General features: G+C 35.7%; 1 long non-coding RNA gene across 1 annotated transcript; it reads left to right on the forward strand.

Annotated features, from left to right (window-relative positions):
- Window positions 1–711: 711 nt before the first annotated feature.
- On the forward strand, window positions 712–3,275 carry LOC117287826. Its single transcript, XR_004518854.1, has 3 exons — window positions 712–843; window positions 1,298–1,398; window positions 3,238–3,275. It is a non-coding gene; the product is annotated as an uncharacterized LOC117287826 (long non-coding RNA).
- Window positions 3,276–10,734: the final 7,459 nt, after the last annotated feature.

Genomic DNA, 10,734 nt, shown 5'->3' on the forward strand with positions numbered 1-10,734 from the left:
TTTAAGGTCAAACTGTGAAAAGTATGATTTTCTCTCATTTATTATCCATCATGCGATTATTTTGAGATTTATCTTTCAAATGGAAACGAAAGAACTTGAATATTGTTTAACGACATCCACTGCTTGAGCAGCTCTTTGACGTTGGGCCAGGGCTGGTTATTAAACAATTTAGGTAATTAATTAGTATCTGAAAAATGTATCAAAATTATGATAAGCTCGGGAGGGGGGGCGTGGGGCTTCCATTCACTGGTGGGACGGGTAAACTTCACAACTACTTCTTCCCCACAAATGTTGTCCAAAGTATTCCAAACATTCCAAACATTAAATTCCATATTGATGGATTTTATTTGTATTTTAAATTGAACCATCCCCAAAGTGTTTAGGCTTTAGCGTAAAATACATTGACTTGCCTATGAACTATGATATTCGAATATGAATATACATGAGCAGTGAATGTGCAAAGTAGTCACGGGGTGGCTTAGACTGGTCCCCTGTCTCTATCATACACGAGTGTGCTAGTGTGACGTCGGGTGTTCAGACTACATTGATCGCGGGAGACTCTACAATCCGCCAACAGAGGACGCGATTCCTATTTTAATACCTAGTCAGATACCCTAAACCAAATTCAACGCTGAATTTACGGATTAAGTCCAGCTTGATAAATCACGTGCGGCCCATTCAGAAACGCATGCTGGATTAGAATTTCTCAAAACATGGACGGAGAGGAGTCATTTGCATCTTCAAGAGAATTTTGGCCGCAATTTGGCTCCATTTTACCGTTTCCTGAAAAAGGAACGGTAGTTATGAAATGCAAGACGTGTCCTCACAAAGTAAATGCAAAAAGTAAGTTTAGAATATATGTATTTCTTGTGGAAACCGGAGCTTGTAAATTTGTGTGCGATGGCCCCCTGGTCCTGGACTTGTGCATTATTTATGTAAATGAATGATGTAAATGACATGTGACTGAGATAATTTGTAGTTTACAAAAAAAGTTGAATATTTTTTTACTATAACAAAAAATATTTATAAATAAAATAGTAGACATAGTTTTCAATAGTAATTTTGTAATTTATATTATAATGAACCTACTAACTAAAAGGCCTGTCTGTGAAAAAAGTAAGATTAATGATTGCCTTTTATATCATCCTTTGTATTAAATGATTGCATCCTGGTGGCTCATCCGCTGTTGTTTAGTCATGTTATATTTTATAAAAATATATATATAATATAAATAAAATTATCTTTTTTAATTCAAATTGTGGTAAACAAAACCTTTTTGTCTTCCTTCTCATTACAGCTGCATAACATGGTGTGGTCTATCATTCATCTGTGTCTCAACTCTCGCAAGAATGTTGAAGGTCGTTACAAGGTTACAGCCAGAAAGACTTAGGACCACTGGTGAGTGAAACACTGGAGTTTTAGGCCAAGTTAAAAATAAAACATGTTTTTAGCGTCCCCGCCCGCTTCCTTTTTACATGCTGCCTCCTCTTAATTTTTTAAATTAAAAAACTTTTTTTTTTGTGCACATTAAAAAAATAATTACGCACATTTTTTTTAAAGGGTATTATTAAACGTTCTCAGCTAAAACAATCTGAATGTCTTGACCAATACGTTTCATATATGTATTGTGTGTTTGAGCAGTACAAGAAACGATGGATATTTGACATTTTAAAAAGAATGGTGGCCATCTTGAAGTAAAAAATAAAAAGCCCCTCCTCCTTTCTTTTTTTGAGAAACCCGGATGCAAAACATGTTTCTTTTTTTACTCGGCCTTATCTTAGGAAATGTCCAAATTGTTTAGGTTTATATCTTGATGCTTACATATAGAAATGTTTGTACTTTATGTTGTTTATTTGTCTATACTATAACCACCAAAACCGTTTGTATTTTTTTCTTTCAGAGGTTTCATTATTTATATTCAACTGTGAATTAATAATAAAAAAAAGATGTACAAATAAAATCTGTGAAAAGGGTCCACCACCCATAGCGAAACCTCTGGCAATTTCTAAAATTGGTTTATGAAAAAGATGCACAATAGATGAAATTTATTCGGTGACTTATTTCATATGGTTTCTTTTGAAGAATATAACCCCCAAAATATTTAGGTTTACCGTTTTATTTTATTTCAGGAAAGAAACAAAAACAAATCAGTGTAAAGGGTTTGCTACCCGTAGGGAAAGCTCTGGCCAATGGTTTTAACTGCGTTTAATTGAAAAATGTACCAGCACTTTATATAATTTAGTAATTTTTGAAAATTACCCTCCCCCCTCCCCAAATATTTGGTTAGAAATAGTTTTGTTTTATTTCTTTTATTTTTTATATTTAACTCTTAAGAAGAGCAACATTCAGTGATATGGGTTCGCCACCCGTAGGGAAACCTCTGGCCATTTTTTTAACCGTGTTTAATTGAAAAAAGTACCACTTTCATTTTAAAAGGCGATTTTTTGTTATTATGGTAATTCTTGAAAATTACCCCCCCCCCCCCCAAATATTTGGTTAGAAATAGTTTTGTTTTATTTCTTTTATTTTTTATATTTAACTCTTAAGAAGAGCAAAATTCAGTGATGTGGGTTCGCCACCCATAGGGAAACCTCTGGCCAATTTTTTAACTGTTAATTGAAAATTTTGCCACTTCATATTTATTAGGTGATTTTTTTATCATTTGGCAAGTTTTGAAAAACGAGCCCCCAAATATTTGGTTTTGTATTTTTAACTCCGAACACAGAAGAGCAAAAATTCAGTGACAAAGGGTTCGCCACCCGTGAGGAAACCCCTGGCCAATTTTTTAACTGTGTTTGATTGAAAATGGCGCCACTTCAAATTAAAAATTTACATTTGGTAAATTTTGAAAAATAACTTAAGCCCCCCAAATATTTTGATATGCGAATAGGTTCGTTTCATTTCAGAGGCTTCATATTTTACCTGTGAAAAAAAATCGGTGACAAAGGGTTCGCCACCCGTAAGGAAACCCCTGGCCAATTTTTTTGAAATGTTTGGGGAAAAAAGCAAACCTTATTTGTTGATGTATCGAAATCTTTACCTCGGATGGATTCATCGCTACTGTGACAGTGTTTTGCTTCTTTCTGTTTTCTCAGCAAGTAGAACCAGTAGACCTATTTTGCTGAAACTTTCACAGTTTTATTTCATCTTAGGCGCTTAATCACAAATTGGTTTTTTCAATGCTCGGTTATTTTTCATTACTTCTTAATTTCATTTTTGTATCTGGTCTGGTTTCAGATTGACAGGGCATGTGCCAAGTGCGGTCACGATGGACTTCATTTCCACACCAGGCAAACACGATCAGCTGATGAAGGACAAACCGTCTTCTATTTCTGCCCATCATGCAAGTAAGTTAATCACTACTTAAGCCTGGTTCCTTTTTCCTGCATATGCAAAGTGAATTTTGGCGACACAGCCCTGTTTTCTTAGGGAATGTTTCGAAGGGGTTGAACACAGTTCAAAATTTGCTTGGCATTCGCAGGAAGTATGAACCAGGCTTTGGGCTTGTAGACCCTTTTAGGTTTAATATACAGTTTCCATAGATTGCACAGGGGTTAGTAGGAACCTGTGAGGGCAGAGATGGTTCTTGTGATTTATTTAGCTTGGTCACTACATATTTGGCTGCACAGGCAGTTTATTCCCAAGGGAGCTGAGTTGGTTTGATGAATGAAATAAATGGCCTAGTGATCAGGGGTAACACTGTTGAAGAGCCACGAGCGTCACTGAATTACAGATTTCAGTGCTACATGAGGATTAGTACAAGCAGAAATTCACTGTTTACATGACATGTGTGTAAAGCACAATATGGTTACAAGTGTAGCATTCAGCAAAACAGAAACAAACAAAACATGCAATTGGATCTTGAAGGATCTGTGGTGGACTTCACAAAGAGTTAAGACTAGTCTTATCTTGAGTTAAGACAAGTTACTCGTCCAACGTAGGACTAGCATTAAGTTTGTCCTAAGTTAGGACCAGTCCTAACTCTTTGTGAAATTGACTCAAGGATGGTTAGGGTCAAAGGTTCATTTTTTATGTAAAAGCAATTTTTTATTTATTTATTATTTATTTACAGGCATCAAGAGATTGAGTACTCCTGATGAGAATCAACATCTTTGGATCGGTCTACACTGAGAGGAACTCAAGGCAATAGCTCACTGGAACAAGGAGATGAAATCGACGACGACGACAACAAAGACGACCACCTGATGCCAGAGAGATGTCTTACTGATGAGGAGGCCGATGTTTTAACTGTGTTTATTAATTGAAAAATGCGCCACTTCAAATTAGGTGATTTAGCATTTGGTAAGTTTTGCACAAGTCCCCAAATATTTGGTTTTATATATTTAACTCTGAAAACAGAAGAGCAAAAATTCAGTGACAAAGGGTTCGCCACCCGTTAGGAAACCCCTGGACAATTTTTTAACTGTGTTTGATTGAAAATTGCGCCACTTCAAACTAAAAGTTGACATTTGGCCCCCAAAATATTTTGATGTACAACTAGGCTCGTTTTATTTCAGACGTTTTATATTTTACCTGTGAAAACAGAGGAGCAAAAATCAGTGACAAAGGGTTCGCCACCCGTAAGGAAACCCCTGGCCATTTTTTTTTAATGTTTGGAAAAAACCAAACGTAATTTGTTGATGTATCAAAATCTTTACCTTGGATGGATTCATCGCTACTGTGACAGGGTTTGCTTCTTTCTGTTTTCTCAGCAAGTAGAACCAGTAGACCCATTTTGCTGAAACTTTCACTGTTTTATTTCATCTTTCTAACTCTTTGTGAAATTGACCCAGGATGATTAGGGTCAAAGGTTCATTTTTAATGTAAAAGTAAATTTTTATTTATTTTTTTGATTTACAGGCATCAAGAGATTGAGTACTCTTGAAGAGAATCAACATCTTTGGATCGGTCTACACTGAGAGGAACTCAAGGCAATAGCTCACTGGAACAAGGAGATGAAATCGACGACGACGACAACAAAGACGACCACCTGATGCCAGAGAGATGTCTTACTGATGAGGAGGCCGATGTTTTACCTGTGTTTATTAATTGAAAAATGCGCCACTTCAAATTAGGTGATTTATCATTTGGTAAGTTTTGCACAAGTCCCCAAATGTTTGGTTTTATATATTTAACTCTGAAAACAGAAGAGCAAAAATTCAGTGACAAAGGGTTCGCCACACGTAAGGAAACCCCTGGAAATTTTTTTAACTGTGTTTGATTGAAAATTGCGCCACTTCAAACTAAAAGTTGACATTTGGCCCCCAAAATATTTTGATGTACAAATAGGCTCGTTTTATTTCAGACGTTTTATATTTTACCAGTGAAAACAGAGGAGCAAAAATCAGTGACAAAGGGTTCGCCACCCGTAAGGAAACCCCTGGCCATTTTTTTTTAAATGTTTGGAAAAAACCAAACGTAATTTGTTGATGTATCAAAATCTTTACCTTGGATGGATTCATCGCTACTGTGACAGGGTTTGCTTCTTTCTGTTTTCTCAGCAAGTAGAACCAGTAGACCCATTTTGCTGAAACTTTCACCGTTTTATTTCATCTTTCTAACTCTTTGTGAAATTGACCCAGGATGATTAGGGTCAAAGGTTCATTTTTAATGTAAAAATAAATTTTTATTTATTTTTTTGATTTACAGGCATCAAGAGATTGAGTACTCTTGAAGAGAATCAACATCTTCGGATCGGTCTACACTGAGAGGAACTCAAGGCAAGAGCTCACTGGAACAAGGAGATGAAATCATCACCGAAGACGACGACGACCACCTGATGCCAGAGAGATATCTTACTGATGAGGAGGCTGAGCATCCATCCCAGTATGGGTACTTAAATAAGATAAGGATCCTTTATCAATGGCAGTGCCATCAGGATTGTCTCAAGAAACAAAATGAGGCTTGACATCCAAATTTAGTCTGGTTCCTTTTTTCAAACTTTGAGAGTTTCGAGCGGGTTTTGATCGGTACACAGGAACCAGACGAAATGGCCGAACTGTGGTAAAGGTGTTTTTAAACTGTCAGAGTTTGCTTACATTAGTTTGTGTTATATAGCAGATCCTTGCCATTTGATTGGAGGAGTGTCCGTCATGTGTTGGCAAATAAAAGTACTATTGCACGCTAACGTCACTCAGCTTGCATTTTTCGTTCCATCCGAAAAGTACTATTGCATGCTGAGGAGCAAAAAACATCACCGCGTGTGCGTGTCTTTGGTAAATGTTACTACAAGGCACATTACTAGCATTCGGTTTCTGCGTGTCCCAAAACAGCTGTACAGAACGCATTGTGTCAAACGGGCCGACCCAAAAGAAACGGGTGTAATTTCATAATTACAAATAGTAGGCCTACGCTTTGTTTATGAAAGTTGTATCTTCCAATCAAAATGACAAAGATCTACTTGGACAATATATAAAACAAATAATGAATGTTTTTCATTTGTGCAAGGGTGCAAATATGTTCGTTCGTTGAAAGATGGAATGTTCCATTCAACCTGACTCCGCTTCGTTGAATAGAACATTCCATCTTTCAACTCATGAACATACTCGCACCATTGCACTCATAAACATTCATTATTTGTATAATACTCATGCTGTATAGCTAGTTTCAAAATACAAGTATCTAAAATTTAATTGTTTACCTTCATGAATTGTTGTTATTGATCGATCCTCCCCTTACCCCTGGGGTGGGTTGATCGATTGAAAGAACGAACGAGGCATAATATTTGTGTATTTTACATAAATTGTCTCAAAGGCAGTGGACACTATTGGTAATTACTCAAAATTATTATCATAAAACCTTTCTTGGTAATAACGAGTTATCGGGAGAGGTTGATAGTTTAAAACATTTTGAGAAACGGCTCTCTCTGAAGTTACTTAGTTTTCGAGAAAGAAGTAATTTTCCACAAATTTGATTTCGAGACCTCAGATTTAGAATTTGAGGTCTCGAAATCAAGCATCTGAAAGCACACAACTTCGTGTGACCATGGTGCGACAAGGGCGGTTTTTTTTCCTTTTATTAATATCTCACAATTTCGACAATCGATTGAGCTCAAATTTTCCCAGGGTTGTTATTTTATGCATATGTTGAGATACATCAACTGTGAAGACTAGTCTTTGACAGGTACCAATAGTGTCCAGTGTCTTTGATACATTTTATCGAAACATTCCCACGAAACGAGTTCACAATACTTTGTACAAAATGCAAACATTTTTCATATAGAACGTTTGACTTTACTTTCCAAAAAACGGATTTTTTTGTTCATTTTTTTTTTTTCAAAACTCTCTTGGCAAATGTTTTTTCCCCTCATACTTTTAAAACTTGCTTGCTTTAAAAACTCTTCTTTTCTAGATTTTCCCAGAGTTGAAATATCTTAAATCGATTTAGGAAAACAAAAAAATTCTGTAAAATTTGCTTGTGACTCGAATTGTGGGAGTGCTTCTGGTTCTATATATCGATACTTTGATGATTGTGAAGCCAAGTACAACTTGCACGCACTCAAGACAATTAATGCAACCAAAACACATCCTAAAGTTGTATTATTCTTGGGACCAATCTTCATGACATACAAGTATGTCATCAGTTTAACCAAATTTACTCATTTTAGGCACGACATGTTTGGATCAGTGTGATGCACACCTGTCCAAACTTAAATGAAATTGATTAAAAGTACAATATCTTTTACGAAACAGTCACATTTGAAAATGTTGTTTTTTCTTCTTTGCATTGCTGTGACAGTAATAATTAACAGTTCTAAATTTCATTGATTTTTTGGGGGGCATCAGCTGATGAAAAAAAAAATCTTATTTCAGAGATAAATTTTATTTCAATTTCAATTTTATACTCAAGGATGGTAAATGTTGTACTTGGCTGTTTTTTTAATTTGAAAAATTATGTCTTAAATTATTTGGTTACCATTCATTAAATGCTGTAGAAAGCACCACTGAACTGTAGAAGCAGCAGAGTTGTGCAAACGTGTGTGCCGGTTGGTGTGGCCAACTACTATCTGGAATGTGTGGCGACCTAATGATCCAAGAGTTAATGGTTGGGTAAGCATTTTATTAAGTGGAATCTTGTTAATGTGGCGCTGGTAGTCTGTCTTACCGGTGTCCTACCTTACATGATTGACAAACTATTTCAACTTTCTCGATCTCCGACAAAAAAACAAAACCTAAGAAAGAAAGGATTTGGTTGCCTGTGGAAGTCTTTGGGGGCCTGTATCGAAAGTGTCAAGGACTGAGGACCATAGCACTTTTTTCACATTTTTTACCTGATCATTTTGTTATCCTAAGTTGGTACCCGTCTCTCTATACTGTTCCTGTGTAAACGGGTCTACTTTCTGATCAACCTTTTCTGCAACCGGACATCCTCTTCTGATCTGAGGGAGACTCTGGACCTGACGGATGACGGAGACTTCTACCCAGATGTTGGTGCGAGGGTCAGAGAAACGAGATTCTGAACATGGCTATTCACATTTCAATCAGGTACTCAGGCTTTTACATTGGTTTCACTTGTGTTAAGAAGTTTTGACTGTATCAAAAGGAGATATCAAAGATGACATTGGGATTGTGTAGGAAGTAAACAGGGTGCTTTATTGTAGAAGAAACATCTTTGCTTGATAGAAAGATGCTGTTGTGCATTATGTTATTGTAGGTTTTACTTACACTCCTTCGTAAGTTAGAATAGTGTTAAGATTTCCGAGTTAGTTAAAACCCCTGTTGAACTGGTTGACGTTAGTTATTCAGTCTATGACGTTAACTATTGGTCTATTTCAGTGACCAATTAACTAGGTTGTTCATTGTAGGTTTTGAGTGGTCAGCTCTATGACAGATTCTACAGTAGGTATGTTAACGACAATCAGTTGAGGAAATGATTTACAAATGATGTTGACCAATAGACATTGCATTTATAATACATTTTTCATAAACGTAGTAATTTAGCTGCAGTAGTTGTTTTCAATCCTTTAGGGTATTAATTATTGATAGTCGTGAAAAATTTTTACAAATAGTTAACCCTTTTCCAGCTGAACATGGTGACGACACACAGGCGTTTTTTTTACAAAACTCACAAAATTTGTAAAGTTCAGCCGCAATGTTGGAAACTTGTTTCTCTGATCAGCACATCATCATCTGGGTTGAAGTCTTAGTTATTCAGGCTGTTAAAGTGACAAAGACACTTGGTCATTAATTATTTTGACAGGTTCTAAAAAGAGTAGGCAAGTTTATGATATTAAACCCGTAGAACTGTTGGGAACAAATGCAAGCTACTAGTTTTTGTCAGTATAACAATTGTATTTTGTGTTTGTTAAGATCTCTTTGAAACAAAACAAATTTTGTGCGATGTCCATCAATTATTTTAATTCTTTAATGGTAAACATGAGAATGTCTCAACACGTACAACAGCAAAGTGCACAATGGATCAAACTAGGTGTTTATTAGTGTATTAGCAGTATTAGTGTAGACTTATTCAGTTAAATAACCTCAGAACATAGTAATTTGTCACATGGCTAGGTAGTTTAGGGAAAAGGGAGCATACACACTAGTCCATTATTAGTGTAGAATTATTAAATAAATAACTTCAAAACTATTAGTTAATTCTCAATTCGCTTGTTAGATTGATTTTGTTATGAATATTATGCCAAAAAGAAACAGCAGGAATAGGTATTCTAAATAAGATGTCGCTTTGTTACTTTAGTCATGCACTGTTTGCAGAATCACAGGTGTCTTTCTAGATGGAAAATACACCAAGTTATCGGTGATTTTATCGTCACTGATAAAACCTTAATTTTCCGACATCGACGTCAGACTCATTTTTATGCAAAATTGTAATTTATAATTGGTTTGAAATCATTAGCATGCAGTGGTTGGTTTGCATAATTACATGCAGTTAATCAGTAGGAGTAGTTGTTGATCCTAGATTTTCAATACTTAATTGGGACTTCATCAGCAATTTGTAGTTCCATAGGATTTGAAACTTTGTTGTACTTAGGAGTTTAGAATTTGTTTAGAGATAGGTTAGGTTTATTTAAGAGTTTTTTCTTAGTCTAGTTATCCTCCATAAACCCAATGTCATCTCCAATATCTCCTGTTATGATACTCAATGCAATGAAGATGCAAATCTGATGTTTCCGTACAACTTGAAATTTGACTTTGAAATTTGACTTTATTTATTTGACTTTGTTTGAACATGTAATCACACACTGTTAAAATGTTGCGATGTTTTAACAAATCCAAAACTTATGATTGATTTGAAACAAAATTTATGAAGAAGTGTAGTACTTCTAATGCAAGTGAAACCAATACATTCCTGAGTATGCTATTAATATTGAAAAGAACATGCGTATTTTAGTTGTTTTTGTGCTCGTCACAAAAATTAACAAAATTGTTCAAGTTCAGCCGCCATGTTGGAATCTTGTTTCTCTGATCAGCGCATCATCATCTGGGTTGAAGTCTTCGTTATTCTGATGGTACAGGACTCAATCGGTGACGGAGTGGAATCGTCCTTTTACACTTCAACCAAAATTCAAACTTGAAACTTGACTCCAAGAACTTAGCGACGTGTTTGCCCGAACAGGGGGAGACGTCCGATGGTACACTTGATACAGATTCATCAAACATTTTAACGGGCAACAGAATCCTTTCGACTTATGTTTTGGACTTTGAAAAAAAAATCTTTAGTTTGTTTTGGCTTCGGACTTTAAAAAAACCCCAATATTTTTAGTTTGTCAATCATGTA

Source organism: Asterias rubens, chromosome 1 (assembly GCF_902459465.1).
Source record: "Asterias rubens chromosome 1, eAstRub1.3, whole genome shotgun sequence".
In the NCBI taxonomy this organism is placed as follows: Eukaryota; Metazoa; Echinodermata; class Asteroidea; order Forcipulatida; family Asteriidae; genus Asterias; species Asterias rubens.